The sequence below is a fragment of the Camellia sinensis genome, chromosome 6, assembly GCF_055761805.1.
Source record: "Camellia sinensis isolate YWXY chromosome 6, ASM5576180v1, whole genome shotgun sequence".
NCBI lineage: Eukaryota > Viridiplantae > Streptophyta > Magnoliopsida > Ericales > Theaceae > Camellia > Camellia sinensis.
In genome coordinates, this window is record NC_138966.1 from 163,435,794 (window position 1) to 163,453,823 (window position 18,030).

At 41.0% G+C, this 18,030-nt stretch overlaps 1 long non-coding RNA gene across 1 annotated transcript; it reads right to left on the minus strand.

Annotated features, from left to right (window-relative positions):
* Positions 1-36: 36 nt before the first annotated feature.
* LOC145793008 (uncharacterized) lies at positions 37-3,769 on the minus strand. The gene is made up of 2 exons (XR_014333430.1): positions 1,368-3,769; positions 37-241 (listed from the first exon to the last, which is right to left on the minus strand). It is a non-coding gene; the product is annotated as an uncharacterized LOC145793008 (long non-coding RNA).
* Between the last annotated feature and the right edge of the window lie 14,261 nt (positions 3,770-18,030).

An 18,030-nucleotide genomic window follows, 5' to 3' on the forward strand; every position in this document is an offset into this window, starting at 1 on the left:
GGTACAAATAATATTGTGATCAAAATATAATTGTAATTCATATGTATCATATTAAAATTTATAGAGTCTGTAATATGTTTTGACAAAAATATTGAAAAAATATAAAAAAATACTATTCTTTTTAAAAAACTTAAAATAATTTTATTTATACCACACGCTTTACAGAACTCGAATAAAATAACAATGAAATTACCTAGAACTCTGGTGATGCAGCCCACGAAAAAGCACCGAAATACTCCCACTGCCAGTAAACAAATAATTATTTTGTTGTTTAAAAATTTCAATAAAACTAACAATTATTCCAATTGATATATATACTACTATCAAATAAATAATTATTATGTTGTTTAAGAATTTCAATTTAATAGTTTGTCCAACAAACAATAAAAGCTAAATAAATTAAGATTCTAAAAATAAAAATAATAATAAATACAGTATTGTGATTTTCCAGAAGTTGTGAAATTTTTGGACCCCCTTCCCGGGTTGGTGGTGGGTCACCCAAAGCTTCCTTCTTCTTTTTTTTTTTTTTTTTTTAAGACTACACTTTCTATCGCTTTTCTTGCTTGTTTTTTCCATCTAGCCAATCATATTCCGCCCGCATATCCTTGGCAGCAACTATAATTTATCTAGCAATAGATTATAGGAGTTTTCTTAAGTGTGCAAGTGCACACCATGTGCCACTTACACAAAAAGTGTAAGTGTAAGTGTAAGGTGTAAGGTGTAAGGTGTAAGTATAAGGTGTAAGTGTAAGGTGTAAGGTGTAAGTGGGTTGCACATGGTGTGCAACCTCAAAAAAGGTGTAAGTGTAAGGTTTAATTTTTTACAAAAGGTGTAAGTGTAAGGTGTAAGTGTAAGGTATAAGGTGTAAGGTGTAAGTTGCACACCATAACCAAACCCTAGATTTTAACACCTTTTGATTTTAACACCTTCAAACTACTGATTTATGGGCTGATAAATAGTACAAATCTAATTTATGGTGAGTTTGATAAGTATAAAATTTTGATTTATCGTAAAGTATGGGTTTCTAATCAGGTAAGTTCCCATGGTTGGTCTGGAGGTTTAAAAATGTATCGCCCATAAAAATTAAAAAATGTATCACCCATGAAAATAATGTGTCACCCTAGTGTATACCCGTGTCTAAAAGAAATAATATAATTAATTATAAGATTAAAATATAATTAAATTTAAAAGTATTGATTTAAAATGTAATTTATCAAATTTATTGACTTTAACATGAATTTTGTGTATGCCTAGGCACGGGCATACGAAAAATATTTATATTATCAAGCAAAAACACCACAACAAAGGCCCGTCACAAATTTGCATCAAGGAAAAGAAAAAAAAATGAATTAATCTGTAAGAAAAACCTTAAGTAGTCCCCATCTAGCCCAGCAACTATTACAGTTTTCCCATCATGGTCAGCAACCTTGCAGCAAAAATCATAAAGGTCGCCAAAAAATTGAGCTTCAATCACATCCAGTTGCCAACATGTAACCAGCATTTAGAAGATAATAGAAAAAGCATCAAAAAAAAAAAAAAAACTCCAAACTTAAATATAGGATTGCAATGGTGTTAATCATGAATAGCATTTGGTTTCACATTTTAAAAAATAAATAAAAAAGAGAGCCTAAACAGTTAAGATTACTTGTCTACCAGTTAAATTAGCTCACATATGGTTTGCCAACACCAATAATTAGAAAAGTGACTTGTACAATGTCAAGCCACAAGAAACAATCAAATTCTTCTTGCATAAAACCATGAAGATGATAGTAACATCACTTCAATATCACTTACAATATATCAAACACATCCAACTTATGAAGCTACCAAGCCCATAGAACAACTGGGACACCATAGACTGAACCAAAAAAAAAATTATAAAAAAAAAAAAACACAAATCAAATGGTTCAAGTTTGAAATACCTTGGCATAAGCCTCATCTCCAAATTTTTGCCTAAATGACAACAGATCCTGCAACGCCCAACAGGGAAACTTTGTCCCATCATGTGTCACCACCGAGTCAACCGCATATCTCGTATCCTTGCTTGACTTTATTATTGCAACATTTCTACATTTACATGGTTGGCCCCAAAATAATAGTTAAAATAAAATAAAATTCTTTATGCATCCAACATAAACTTAACACATTGTTATCATCTACAATTAATTAACATTTAGAATTTCTTAACTACATAACACCATAAAAGTGTTGAGAATAAATTGCACAAATTAAATTACAAATCAGAACCCCCAACTTTACAAATCTGGGTAAAGCTTATATCTCTAGCTACTTCTCAAAATATCCGAATTAAACTCAAATTCACGAAATTAACAAAGTCAACAAAGTACGTGCCATTGTTGCCCTCAGATTTGACTCGACAAAGGAAAGCTGTTGTTTTTCCAACGAACATTGGCCCAACAATGACGTGAATCTCACAAAAATTCAAAAACCTTCTTCTCATATTATATAGATTTCTTATCGTATTTTCTCATCTCTAAACACAGTAATTGGGTCTCAAGTGAGAAAATAAGATAACAATTGAGATTACATGTAACATTACTTTTTTTTTTTTTCTGAATATATAGCATTGATGATTCTAATACAGCCAAGGGGGGGTTTCAATTCAATTGAAGTGTTGTTGTTCCAACCATGGCCGAAACCCAGATTGATCATTAATGGCACAAAACATGTTGGAAAAGCTTTCTTCTTTGACAGCATTTTGATGATCAATGATCTTGTGGTCAGGTTGTCTTGATGAAGAAGAAGAGTTTGGGAAGAGGTGGGCCACGGCAGCAGAAGTGGGCCTGGTGATGATGGAGGGTGGAAAGAGGGGTCTGCTGCTGTTTGTTGGAATAATTGGATGGCCATGATGATGGTTTGATGAAGGGCTGTCCATGGCTGGTGGGGTCCTTGTTGAGATGTCTAGCTTGATCTCTGAGCTGTTTTCACTTCTGTTGCTGCCTGAACCCTCTGTCTCTGTGTTTAGGTTTATTGATTCTGTTGGCTCTCTGTTTTTAAGTGCTATTATCTGCATTCATTCGATTCAAAATCAGGAAGTTCGTTTTTTAGATAGGAAAAATCAAGAAGTTTTGGATACATAAAAACTGATTATAGCATCGGACATAAAATATATATGGAATAAAATGCAATGGTTCATGAAAATTTATCTTGAATATCATTCTAAAAGTGAGTGTGTGATGCAAATTTAAAGTTGATGGAATGTAGATCACACACACTCAAAATAGATGTAGACTATTGATTTTTTTTTTCTATGTGATTTTCTAAAGTAAATCTTCTGGATTTGTAGCATTACTATATATGAAAGACAATTTTTTTTTTTTTTAAAGTGGGCTTCACCAGCGAATTTTATAAAAATTTATTTCATTAATGCATGTTTTATGCTCTTTTCTGTGTTTGCAACATAATGGAATGAAAATCAACAACTATGTGGGGATATATTTTCTGAGTACCAACACGTGGCAAGGTGACGCCGACGTGTCAGCCGAGGTGCCACGTGTCCTGGTCATGACGCCGAGGTTATCTCGGCAAGGCCGAGGTTATCTCCGAAGATATCGGAATCCGAGATAAGAGGACAAAGGATAAGGGACAAGAGTCCTAGGATAAAGAGGAGACTTAGTCAAGATGAGGATAAAACTCTTAGGGAGTTTATCTTTATCTCTTGAAGAGTCCAAAGTAAGTACTGAATTGGAGTCCATAGAAGTCAGGCTTCCTGTGGGACTAGGATTAAGTAAACTATAAAAGAGAGGCACCCCCGTGGGTCTAAGGTACGCAATTTATGCTTTGAGCAGTAAGTTTAGCACTTGATTATCTTTGAGAGATATACTGACTTGATCGTCGGAGTGCCCCCGGGTAGAAGAGCCACCGCCGGAGCCTTTTCTTTCTGTTGCAGGATAACTGAAGCCATCTATTCTGCCAGTGCTCTCTAGCTGATTACTAAGCGGGCAGTGTAATCAGAAAATCACTCCCACAATTTGGCGCCGTCTGTGGGAACTTAGAAGAATAGATGGCCAGTAATGGACAGAAGGAAAAGATGGGACGACACTCCTGCTGGGAGTGGCAGACCAATCGACCTTGATATTGAAGGAGACAACAACAATACAGAAACTCGTAACCAGGGCCACAGAGAGAATGACGTCGGCCAGGAGGGCGACACTTCGAAGAAGGCAGACCAAAACAAGTACTATAACGAAGATAGCCTCCAGGTATGGAGGGATAGGTGCCTGCGGAGGGATGAAGAAGTAAAAGAATTGGCAAACAAGTTGGCAGACCTGGAGTCGATCATCAACTTCATGATGCAAAACAATGTCATGCAGCCACCATACCCGCTGCACGACACGCCGATTCTAACAACTAATACCCAGAAGGGAGGAAGGAAAACAATCCCTGACGCCCCTCAGCACACCAGGAGCGGAAGGCACTCACATCGATCTTCCAGGGAAGTCGGATGAGAGGAGCCAAGACGAGAGAAGTCCCGAAGGACGCATCACACGAAGGACCCAGAGCCCAAAGAACATCGGCACGTTCAAGGGCAGGCGCTTTGCTTTGACACAACCCATGGAGAAAGATCAAAACGGGCCCACCACGAGGCCGAAAGTAGTGTGCCGAAAATATTGAAGTCCAAAGAAAGCCGAGCTCCAGGAAGGAGTAAAGAAGACTTGAGAGATTACCTCAAGAGGAAGCAACAGAATGCTGAAGCCGAGGTAACTTCCTCGGTTAAGCCGAAGATACCATTCTCGGTGGAACTGGACAAATTTGAAGCACCAAAGAGATTCAGTATGCTGAGGTTCCAAATGTATGATGGTAAGTCAGATCCCAACTTTCACGTTGGACTATACCTGAATTCAATGGCACTATATAGTGGGAACGAGCCATTGCTCTGCAAAGTATTCCCCTCATCCTTCAGGGAAATTGCATCAGATTGGTTTCATAAACTACCGAAGGGAAGCGTAAAGACTTGGGAAGGCTTAGCCGAGATGTTTGTGGCCAGGTTTGTGACAAAAAAATTACATCCCTTGAGGGTCGACGCACTGATGGCTTTAAAAATCACCAAGGATGAAGGCCTTAGGGCCTACGCAAAAAAGTACTACGAGGTATTCAATCGAATACCTGAATGCAACCAAGAGGTGGCGGTCGTGTCTTTCAAGAACGGCCTGAAAGATGACTGCCCACTACGGAAGTCTTTGGTAAAGACATTGCCAAAAAGCATGGAAGAACTCATGGCGAGAATCGAGAAGTACGCCAGAGCCAAGGAGGATGCGTCGGGAAACAAAGAGACAAAGTAGGAGAAAGGAAACGGCTCGCCGAAGCGAAGCCGAGGTAACAATGGACCGAACAAACAAGAAACGAAATTGAGGGCTAAACAGGCAGTAACGACTATATTCCGAGTCCCAATCCACAAAGTCCTGGATCAAATACGAAACCAACCCTATTTTAGAGGACTGACAAGAACACCAGGGGAATTTATGGGAAGAAACGTCGGTAGGCGTTGTGCTTACCACAATGAAGAAGGGCACCCAACTCAGGGTTGCAGAGCCCTAAAAGCACACCTAGAAGACTTGGTGAGGCAAGGCCATCTGAGGGACCTTGTCGATAAGGCCAGGACTAGAGAAGAACAGGCAAGATTGCCTCAAGCACCAGCAGCTCCACCTCCCCCAGCTCAGCAACCACAGACAGGAGGACCTCGGGTGGTTAATGTAATTCACTCAAACGAAAACGACATACGAGGGGAGACTCAAAAGGTAAAACACCTACAGCACGTGAACTAGGTCGGACACAAAAGACCTCGGCCTCAAGAATACCAGGGACCGACGATAGCTTTTACTAAAGTCGACCTAGAAATGGTCCAGCATCCGCATAATGATGCCTTGGTAGTATCCCTCCAGGTTGGGGAGTGCCAAGTGAAACGCATCCTGATTGATCAAAGCAGCTCTTGCGACATCATGTATGTTAGATGTTACAAGGAGCTGGGCCTTCATCCTGATGACTTGGAGCAATCCAATGGCCCGATGGTCGGCTTCAATGGAACGCCAACGTGGCCACTGGGCGTAACAAGCTTAGAAGTACAAGTCGGCACTAAGAAGGTCAGGACAAAATTCATGGTGATTGACACGCCTTCGCCATACAACATCATCTTGGGAAGGTCATGGTTGCATGCAATAGGGGCAGTTCCCTCAACGTTGCATCAACCACTGCGATTCCCAACAGAGCATGGGATAGAGGAAGTTAGAGGCGATCAGCTACAGGCGAAGAATTGCTCCATGGCAGCAATAAAATGTACTTGCAGCATGCGAGAGCCAGAGAAGGCAGAAATTAAGATGAGGACTTGGAAGTCCTAGAAGACGTCGGTAAAGAACCAGCCAAAAAGAGCGAAGAGGCGCTAAAGAAAATCCTCGTCCAGGAGGAGGATGAAGAATGCTTCTTTCTTCTCGGTTTGGGCTTAGCCGAAGAAGAGGAAAAAGAGATGGAGACTTTTTTAAGAGCAAATATTGAGGTGTTCGCTTGGACACCTTACGAAATGCCTGATATTGACCCCGAGGTCACTTGCCACAAACTGAATGTTGACAGGTCAGCCAAACCTGTAATCCAGCGAGCCAGAAGACCGACGTTGATACACGTCGAAGCAGTAGAAGAAGAAGTAGACAAACTTCTAAAGGCTAGGGCCATTAGAGAAGTACACTACCCAATATGGCTATCCAATACAGTGGTGGTAAAGAAGAAGAACGATAAATGGAGGGTCTGTGTAGACTTTACCAGCCTTAACAAAGCCTGTCCCAAAGACAGCTTTTCCCTGTCCAAAATTGACCAGCTAGTAGATGCCACCTCAGGGCATGGAAGAATGAGTTTTCTAGATGCCTACAGGGGGTACCACCAGATCGCCATATACCCCCCAGACGAAGAAAAAACCGCATTCATCACCCCAAAGGCCTGTACTATTACAAGGTAATGCTTTTCGGGTTGAAAAACACAGGAGGAACTTACCGAAGGCTGGTAACCAAAATGTTCAAACACCTGATTGGCCGAACAGTAGAGGTCTACATCAATGACATGGTCGTGAAGACCAAGGAACCTTAGGGTTATCTTGTCGACCTAAAAGAGGTCTTTGATATACTCAAAACATACCGGCTCCGACTCAACGCATCGAAGTGTGCGTTTGGAGTTGGATCAGGTAAGTTTCTGGGGTACCTGGTAATAAGAAAGGGCATTGAGGCCAGCCCAGATCAAATCAAGGCCATCCTAGAGTTGAAGAGCCCGACGTCGGCAAAACAGGTGCAGATGCTAACTGGAAGGGCCGCAGCCCTAAACAGATTCATCAACAGAAGCTCAGACAAATGTAAACCTTTCTTCAACCTAGTGAAGAAGGCTACGAACTTCCTATGGACTGAGGAATGTGAAGTCGCTTTGGCCAACCTAAAACAGTATCTGACCACGGCTCTAGTCCTCTCAACACCTGAACCTGGAGAAGAACTATTTTTGTACAGTTTCAGAACACGCAGTAAGTGCAGTGCTAATCCGAGAGGAAAAATGAGAGCAAAAGGCTGTTTATTATGTAAGCAAAACCCTGGCCGATGTAGGAACAAGGTACCTACCACTAGAGAAATTAATGTTGGCCTTAATAATGGCTTCAAAGAAGATGAACCATTACTTTCAAGCGTACAAGATTATAGTGCTAACAGAGCACCCACTGAAGTCCTTGTTACAACAAGGAGACTTAGCTGGAAGAATAGCAAGATGGGCAGTGGCCTTGGGCCAGTATGACCTGGAGTTCGGGCCAAGAACAACAATTAAGGGACAAGTTTTGGCCGACTTCGTGGCTGAATTCACGCCAGAATCCATCGAACATCGTGCTTCGTTGAGCCAAGAAGAACGATGTCCAAGCAAACAAGGAGAAGCCCAGCCAAAGGCAAAAGAACAAGGAAAGGAAAAACTCAGACCCTGCAGCATTTACATCGGCGACTCCTTTCCCCTGTTTGTCGATGGGAGCTCAAACCGGCAAGGAGCAGGGGCAGGAGTAGTGTTAATATCTCCTGATGGGAAAATATTGGAACAGTCTATTCGATTAGGGTTCAAGGCCTCGAACAATGAGGCAGAATACGAAACATTGATTGCAGGACTAAAGCTGGCAGTGGCAGCAGAGGGAGATGAGGTAATAATTTTTTGTGATTCACAACTTATAGTAAATCAAACAACAGGAGAGTTTGCAACCCGAGATGAGAGGATGTCGACATATGCAAAGGAAGTCATCAGGCTGGCTGCCTTGTTTCGCAACTGCCGACTTCTTCAAGCTAGCCGAGATGATAATAGCCACGCCGACGCATTGGCCAACTTGGCAAGTTCAATACAAACTGAAAAAACAAGGACAATCATGATTGATTATTTGTCAAGCCCAAGCATAGAACCACCGATTACAGAATAGGAAGCAATGTGTGTGGACTTGGGACCAAGCTGGATGGATGTAATTGTTGCATTCCTAAAAGAGGGAAAGCTGCCAGAAGACCATAAGGAAGCACACAAGGTCAGATTGAAGACGACAAGATTCAATCTGACAGCGGACAGACATCTCTACAGAAGGTCCTTCACTAGACCCCTTTTAAGGTGCGTACACCCTTTGCAGGTTGAAGATTTTCTATATGAAATTCATGAAGGGGTTTGTGGAAGCCACGCTGGGGGTAGATCACTAGCTCACAGTGCTATTACCTAGGGGTATTGGTGGCCCTACATGCAAAAAGATGCTGAAGCCTACGTGAAGAAGTGTGAACAATGCTAAAGGTTCGCGCCTTTGATACACCAGCCAGCTGCTGACCTGAACCCTGTATCCAGTCCATGGCCATTTGCCCAATGGGGCATGGATCTCATTGGGCAGTTGCCCCAAGCAACTGGGCAAAGGAAGTACTTGCTGGTAGCAACAGATTACTTCACGAAGTGGATAGAAGTAGAACCTCTTGCCAAAATTCGAGATGCGGACATCAAGAACTTCATATGGAGAAACATCATCACCAGATTTGGCATTCCAAGAGCAATAGTTGCCGACAACGGAACGCAGTTTGACAGCAAACTCATCAAGAACTTCTGTGCGAAATTCAAAATAAAGAATTACTTTTCAATACCAAGTTTTCCGCAAAGCAATGGGCAAGCAGAAGCATCCAACAAAGTAATTTTAGATGGGATAAAGAAGAGACTGCAGGCAGCAAAAGGAAAGTGGATAGACGAGTTGCTCAATGTACTCTGGGCATATCGGACTACGCCGAGAAGATCAACAGGGGAAACCCCCTTTGCCATAGCCTACGGCACAGAAACAGTCATCCCACTGGAGATCGGCATCCCAGGGATTAGAACACAGGGAGTAGAGAATGAGACTAATGACATACTTCTAGCCTGAGATCGGGATCTCTTAGAAGAAAGAAGGGAGAAAGCTGCAATTCAGCTCGCAGCATACCAGCAACAACTTGTTAGAGCTTACAATAAGAAGGTTAATCCAAGGGATTTTCAGGTCAGCGACCTAGTCCTGAGGAAAGTTGTTGGTAACAAGAAGGACCCCAGAGAGGGCAAGCTTGGCCCAAATTGGGAAGGACCCTACAAAATCACTTCAATATTGGGCAATGGAGCATACCGACTTGAAGATAATGAGGGCAAGGCATTGCAAAGACCCTGGAACACTTGTAAATTGAAAATTTTCTATCATTAGATGTTCCTTGTTATTTTTTACCGACATCATCAATAAAATTTTAGCAAGATTCTCCAAAGACTTGTGAATTGATAAAAGATGCATAATGTTGTTTCTGAATAATGAGAACCCAAGTGGAACTCAGGCTCACATTTGGGGCAGAGAGAAGACAAAAATGCTTAACACTTGTTGAAATTTGTAGCAATTTACAAGTTGAAGTTAAACCGAAGTAATGCTTAACGCTTGTTGAAATTTGTAGCAATTTACAAGTTGAAGTTAAGCCAAGATAATCGTTTATCTTCACTTGTTGAAATTTGTAGCAATTTACAAGTTGAAATTAAACCGAAGTAATGCTTAACGCTTGTTGAAATTTGTAGCAATTTACAAGTTGAAGTTAAGCCAAGATAATTGTTTATCTTCACTTGTTGAAATTTGTAGCAATTTACAAGTTGAAGTTAAACCGAAGTAATGCTTAACACTTGTTGAAATTTGTAGCAATTTACAAGTTGAAGTTAAGCCGAGATAATTGTTTATCTTCATTTGTTGAAATTTGTAGCAATTTACAAGTTGAAGTTAAACCGAAGTAATGCTTAACGCTTGTTGAAATTTGTAGCAATTTACAAGTTGAAGTTAAGCCGAGATAATTGTTTATCTTCACTTGTTGAAATTTGTAGCAATTTACAAGTTAAAGTTAAACCGAAGTAATGCTTAACGCTTATTGAAATTTGTAGCAATTTACAAGTTGAAGTTAAGCCGAGATAATTGTTTATCTTCACTTGTTGAAATTTGTAGCAATTTACAAGTTGAAGTTAAAGTAATGCTTAACGCTTGTTGAAATTTGTAGCAATTTACAAGTTGAAGTTAAGTCGAGATAATTGTTTATCTTCACTTGTTGAAATTTGTAGACAAGTTGAAATTAAACTGAAGTAATGCTTAACGTTTGTTAAAATTTGTAGCAATTTACAAGTTAAAGTTAAGCCGAGATAATTGTTTATCTTCACTTGTTGAAATTTGTAGCAATTTACAAGTTGAAGTTAAGCCAATATATATTATTTAACGCTTGTGGAAATTTGTAGCAATTTACAAATAGATCATTGTTTAGCACTTGTAATAACTTGAGAAAAGTTTATATAATTGAGATTAAACCAGTATATGTTTATCCTTGTTGAAATCTATAAGCAACTTGCAGGACAGATACTTGCCGAGGTAAATTGTCAGGTGACATAACCGAGATGTGTCACCCCGAGAAGATTGCACAAAGAAGGAAGAGTACATAAGACATGCAAAATATTCTAAGTATAGAATGATGCAGCAAGCAAAGAGAAGACAAGAAAAGAAAAATTATATTCATTCATCAAAAAAAGGGCACATCGGCCATACAAAAAGCTTACATTGTTCCAAAAGATAAAGAAGCAACAAAATACAAGTAAGCAAAAGAAAAACATGAAGCTAAGACTCCTCTCCATCAGTTGGTTGAATTTGAAGATCAGATGCTGGTTGAGAAGACATCCCAACAGCCTTATCCGCCGCTATCTCGGCATCAATTTCTTGCAGAGTTTCTTTAACACTCTTGTCCGCAGAGGAGATGTCGTCTAGTGCATTCTCGGGAACAGCTTCTATGGGAACCTCATCACCTTCCTCATCCTGAGTCAATTCTAGGACTTGCTCATTCTGGAGAGGGGACTTGGCCCCATCGGCATCCTTGGATCTTCTCACCAAGGCCTGACCCTCATCCTCATCATTTTCCTCGGATTCGGATTCGCCGACATCTTGATTTGGAGGTTGAAATAGAGGGAATGACAGAGGAATGACATTAGGTTTTCTTAAATGCGAGTCCTCTGGGACGTTAAGTTTCTTCAGAAGGGACATCCAACCAAGGGTAAAACCCTTGTTGCATGCCTCCTTCACTTGCTGCTCATAAGCATCTTTGACGTTGGCCATGCCTTGGGCATATGCCTTTTCATTAGCATCTTTTATTTCGGCCTCTTTGGTGGCCAAGGCTTCTTGAAGCTCCTTCTCGGCTTGGGCCATCTTCTCCTCGGCCTCCTTTCTTTGGGATTCAGCCACTTTTTTGCTAGCCTCAGCAGCCTCAGCCCTCTCTTCGGCATTTTTCTGAGCTTTAATTGCAGCCTCGGCTTGATCCTCCAACTTCTTCATTTTTGATTCAAGGCCCTTATTGATCTTTTGGAGAGAAGAGAATTCCTTCTTCATGTCAGCCAACTTTTGCCGATTTTCAAAGGATTGAACAGAAAAGGAGTGGGCATGCTGGATTGCCTGAAAGAACACAAGGCAAAAATTAGCACAAAATTTTCTAAATACAAGACAGAAAGAAGAAAATTGCCAAGAAGAAGACACTTACTTGAACGGAGCGTTGAAGCATCAACGCATAATTCTTGTACTCGCTCAACTCGGCATTGCGGTCAAGGTTGTCGGGAAGGAGCAGAGCTGTGCTTAGGGCTACGCCGATATTGATGTTGTCGGCAGTGTGAGTAGCCAAGACTGGCTTGTCCTCCAGAGTTATTGTTGGGGACCAGGGGGCATCGCTCTTCTTGGATCCCGAAGTCGTAGCGGAAGAAGACCTCGACTTTTTGGATTTTGGGGACTCTGATGGCTGGGTTTCCGAGCGCCTTTTCCCAGCAGAGGGTTGAGGTTTGTCACTCTCAGCCAACCTTGATATAGGCAAAGCATCCTCAGACTCAGTCTGAGTAACTTTAGCCTTTGGTTGGGCCTTCTTAATTCTTTTTGGCTTATGTAGAGGAAGGGTTTGTGCTGGCTGCTCATCAACAGATGATGGAATACTGGCCAGAAGATCTTTTGCAACTGGCTTAGGGCGACCCATCTCGGCAGTAAAGACAAGTCGTTGCCGACGTTTTCTCTCTGATATTGGGACTAGGTATGGAGCCGAAGTGCATGGCTGATCAGTTGGATCAGATGTTGATCCTTGATCTGTTCGTGATGTAGATACAGTCAACGGGGTTATAGCAGAGGGTGGAGAAAGGGTTTTTTTCTTCCTTTTGGGAACGTCGGGCAAGGTTGAATTATAAGTTGGGATAAAATTGAGGAGCAGAGGTGCCTTTCTTTTATGGATTGACAAGTCCAGAAGTTTCTTCAAATCCTTGCTGGGAACAAAGGATTGACGAAAATTTTTCGCTGGCTGACGAACAGCTGCAAGGAGAACAGACGTCAGAAATAGACAAAGTATTTAAGACTTCAAAAGAAAACATGCAAAGCTGAATATTGGGCTCTTACCCTTGCCCTCTAAAACTAAACGAGGAAAAGGGTAGAGATGGATGTCCTCATCTGGAGCAAACTCCCAATTTTCGAGGTAATGAAATAGTCATCTCCAGCCCCCTTGTTGGAGTCTGGGAGGTCGGCTACGATTTTGAATTCTGTAGACCTCGGCTTAAGGTAATAAATGTAGCCTTTTTCTTTCAAATTAAGGGCACACATGGTATAGCAGTACTGGATATCGGCTAGGGTGATCCTAACGTTTTCCTGTTTAGCTAAGGCAATAATGCCGTAGATCACTCGATAAGAGTTAATGGCCAGTTGCATGGGGTTCAACTTGTAGTAATGAAGAATCTCGCGAAAAAGGATGTTAAGTAGAAACCGGAGTCCACACTCAATAAAGGCAACCACAGGGAAGGGCATGGAGTTTTCTGTGGGCATGATGGAGTCATCATCCCCAGCCAACCTCAAATTGACATCGGCTGGGATTTCAAAATCTTGCCTAAAAAATTCCAGCTTAGAGGGGGTGTTTACTCGATGTTTCCACATACCCATGATGTCGGGATAACTAAAGGTATTGGGTTTCAATAAGAAGATGGTTCAAATATGGTTATTGGGACCTCGGCAAAAAACCTAGGTTTTAGTTGATGAAGAAATTTGAAAGGGATGTTTCAGTTTTGCCCTAAAAATGTGAGTTCTACAAACAAATCCCAAACCTAAAGCTATGAAGATGAAGATCAAAGGCACAGATCTGGAAAAGACACAAAAAACGAAAAACAAATACGAAGTTTCAGAATCAAGAACAGAGATGGACTATCAAGAACATGAAGAATACAAAGGGTTGAAGGCCAAGAACAGTGGCAAGACGTGCAATAAGAACTATGAACAGTACATGTATTTAGGGCATAAGCAAAAAGCGAAATCAACGCATTCAGATGTATGATTTACAAATTGATTATTTGAGCAAAGCAGTAAAAAACAAGAAATTCCAGAAAAGATAAAAAACTGGAATAAGAAGAAAACAGTTGCTTACTAGAAAATATGAAGCCGGTATGAAGATTGCCGAAGTCAGACGACAGTTACAGATGTAACGAGGACGACGAAAGCTTCATAGGAAGGGAGAACGAAAGACAGTTGCAGAGCTTGAATACTGGAACAATGGCGTATCCAGGAGCTAGAGAGAGAAAAAGCAAAGAGAAATCGAATGCAAAAGTGAAAAGTGAAGAAAGGGGGAAAGGTTTTGTCAAATATGAAAACGGCGGCAAAAAAGTAATCAATACGCCTAGAAGAACGCATACGTCAGACAGTGTACGTGAGAAAGAGATGACTTACGGGCGCGTCACAGGTACGAACCAGTGAGAAAGAAATGCGTGGTTAAAAACGGTTGAATTATGGTGTATAACAGCTCATACGCGTGGAAGGGTTCTTGAAATTCTTGTTCTTCAATAAAAGGATATCGGCCAAAATAATGATCTCGGCTGAAATACTGAAAACCGATGTATTGGAAAAATGGAATGATATAGGTTCCATCGCCTCAGAATACCGAGGTAATAAAACCTAGGGAGCAGTTGTGGGGATACATTTTCTGAGTACCAACACGTGGCAAGGTGACGCCGACGTGTCAGCCGATGCAACAACCCTCATACTGTTTACTGATTAATGACTGATTGATTACCGATAATCACCGATTATTGTTAAACGGAACTGATAATGACTGATAACTGACTGAGAATTGAACTGATTAAAGTACTGAACTGACTGACCGAAATTGAAACTGAATTGAATGAATACATCTGTTTGAATTGCATTTTATCTGTTGACTGTTTGTTTGATCTGTTCGTGTTTTATGTTTAAACTATTAATTGAAGGCCTTATCGGCGGCCGAACCGGAAATGGGTTGGTGTATTATGATCGTCATATTTAATATGATTTTATAGTATAATTATCTGAAAACTGATTAGGTATGATTAAATTAGTTTAAATATTGATCAATTACAGAGTTGGCCTTATTTACCGAACTACCCCTAGTGGACCACTATCTCACACACACACTTGAGCCTTTGTATACATTGAATCAAACATTTCTTTAGCCTATTTGTGAGACCCTTAGCCGACCATAGAGAGAGAGAGACTTGAGGAGTTGAGTTCATCTCAATATTGCTTAGAATTTGAAGAGAATTGAAGTGTAGATTGCTAAATTGAGCTCCTAGTCTTCTAATTCAAGACCTAAGGTAGAGTAATTACCCTCTTGTTTATGAATTGAGCTTGTTCTTGCATGATTCATGTCAAATTGAGGAGCTAAGTCTTGTTTTAGTTCATACATGTTGAAATAGAACATAATTCATGCATGCATGTTTGAATTGTTGGATTTTGAGTTGAATTCATGGCAAATTGTCACATGCATGTCCATAATTTTGTAATGGTCCATGTTTTCATCTTGTTTGTGAATCAATTGGCTCACTAGAGCATGTTTCGAAGCCTGAAAGTTATTTAAAGATCATGCATGTCATGTTTGAAGATTGTTCTTGAAAATGATTTGAAATTGAGTTTGAATTAAACACCCTTGGGCTTTGATTTCTCAAAATTGAGCTTTGAACCATGTTATACTATGTGTTTATAAATGTTTTCCAGAAAATGGGCCCAAGAGGATTGGTTTTGATGCATTTGAATGCGAGTTTGAGCTTGGAGGTGCAATCTGGAATTCCCAGATTTTGCACTTACGCTCGAGCGGGGACAGTGGCGCTCGAGCGTGGAATCCGAGCATCTAGCATCTCTCTGCACTGTTTTGCAGTCCGCTCGAGCGGAGGATCGGGCGCTCGAGTGGAGTCAGGTCTCAGGCTCGAGCGGGCATCGAGCGGAGATTCCACCCATCCAGTACTTTTACAATACGCTCGAGCGGGAAAGTTTACGCTCGAGCGTGTACCTTTGTTGCATTACCGCTCGAGCGGGACTCTGTTTTCCTGAAAATGCTTTTAAATGTGCATCTTTGCATCCTCATCCCATTCTAGGCATTCTTAGGCCTAGCTTAAGACCTCTTGTTGAGGATATAGATGTAGAACACACTGAGGCATTAGGGATTAAGTTATTATCTTTCCCAGCTGTGTAGCTTAGTGTGTTCAATCTGTTAACTGTGTAGGGTTGGCGACTGGGGAGGCACGCTCTAGCATACTGTAGCCCGAACTCTGTGAGTAACGAATGTGTAAAGATATGTTCACAAATGATTATTTTCTGAACAACTGAACTGTACTGTTTTCTGAACTGATTACTGTTAATTGAATGAATGCATGTCCTATATTCTGAACTGTATTATGGCATCCTTGGCACCTCCTGCTTACTGTTACTGTGACAGAATTCTCTGTCGGTTCCCTCGTGGAACCACTACTGTTTACTGACTGATGGTCATCATTACTGTTCGGTCTTTTAAGACCTACTGTTACTGTTATGCTAATGGATGTACCACATATGACTGTTTACTGTACTGAGCAACTAAAATACTGATTGAAATGAACTGTTTTCATTACTGTAAGGACATTCATTCTAAACCCCTTTACGCTTTATGTTATTCACTGGGCTTTAGCTCACTGCTCATATATATATGTAGGTGTGCAGGCACCAGACCGCGGTTAGGAGCGTCAGGGTTACTCCAGTTTTGTCAAGTCAGCCTTTGTGCCTCACTGCGAGGTTTCGAGCCTAACGTGTTAGGGCTTAGGGGTGTTTTACAATTCCCCCTTCTGTACTGTTTCACTGTTTTGTATAGACTGAATGTTTACCGTACTGTTATCCAGGGTTGAGTCCCTAGACTGAATGATTGTAAATATTGTGCATACCGTTCTGTATTGTTTACGTATAAATGTATGAAAAATCTTTTCATATAGACTGTCGCAGCTCATTGGGCATTGCTTATTTACTGTTTTGGCTTCCGCCAGGCCTTGTACTCTGTTTTACTGTATTACTGTTCAGCAGGCCTTCGGTAATCTCGGATTACTGGCCGGTTACGGTGCTAAACCCATAGGGCCGGGTTTGGGTCGTGATAAAGTGGTATCAGAGCGATACTTAACCACGAGTTATACCGCACACACGTGTCCAAATGAGCTACAGGGTGTCCTAGAAAGTGATTAGGGCATTTCTTGAACTTGAAAAGTGTGTGGTTATGTTATGACTGAATACATGCTAATGTGGTAAACTGTTAAACAAATGACTGCTTATGTTTAAAACTGTTATAACTGCTTATAGTGAAATGGATAATGCAACCAATGCAAATGAACCTGAATCCTCATCTACTGAGGCAAAAATGGAAAGAATGGAAAGAATGATGGAACTGATAACTGCTAGACTTGAACAACAACAGAACCAACAGCCCCCACCTCCTCCTCCGGTACAGCCGGAACCTAATGTGAATGTGAATGATGGGGATATTATTGCTCTGACCTAGAAGTTCAGCAAAATGAAACCGCCATCCTTTCAGGGAGGCCTTGAACCGTTAAAAGCTGAAGCTTGGGTTCTGGAAACAGAAAAACTATTTGAAGTGTTCCCGTGCTCAGAAGCGAATAAAGTACTGTTAGCTATCTTCACCTTACAAGAAGAAGCTAGAAGGTGGTGGATGTTGATCTGTGATACAAATACTGTTATGACTTGGGCTCAGTTCAAGGAGTCCTTCTTTGAAAAGTACTTCCCACAGTGTGTCAGGGATAGGAAAGTAACTGAGTTTGAACAACTGAAACAGGGCACCACGTCGGTTGCCGAATATGAAACAAAATTTACTGAACTTGCCCGTTATGCACCGTATATGGTGGATACTGAGTATAAGAAGGCCAAAAAATTTGAAGGTGGCCTTAATGTTGCAATTCTTGACCGAATAAATGTTCTGAAACTACCGACTTTTGTGGGTGTTCTCGACCGGGCACTGATGGCCGAGTCGAACATTGCAGCAGTGAAACAATCTGAAACACCAACAACTGAATGGCATGGTAAAAGGCAGGGTTTCAAATTCAAGAAAGGCAAGCACAACCTAGCCAACAAGAAACAGAATATGGGGTCGACAACTAGCCCCAGTCAAGGGAGTGGGTTTATACCACCCTGTTCTGAGTGTGGCAAGAAGCACAAAGGAGTCTGTTACAAAA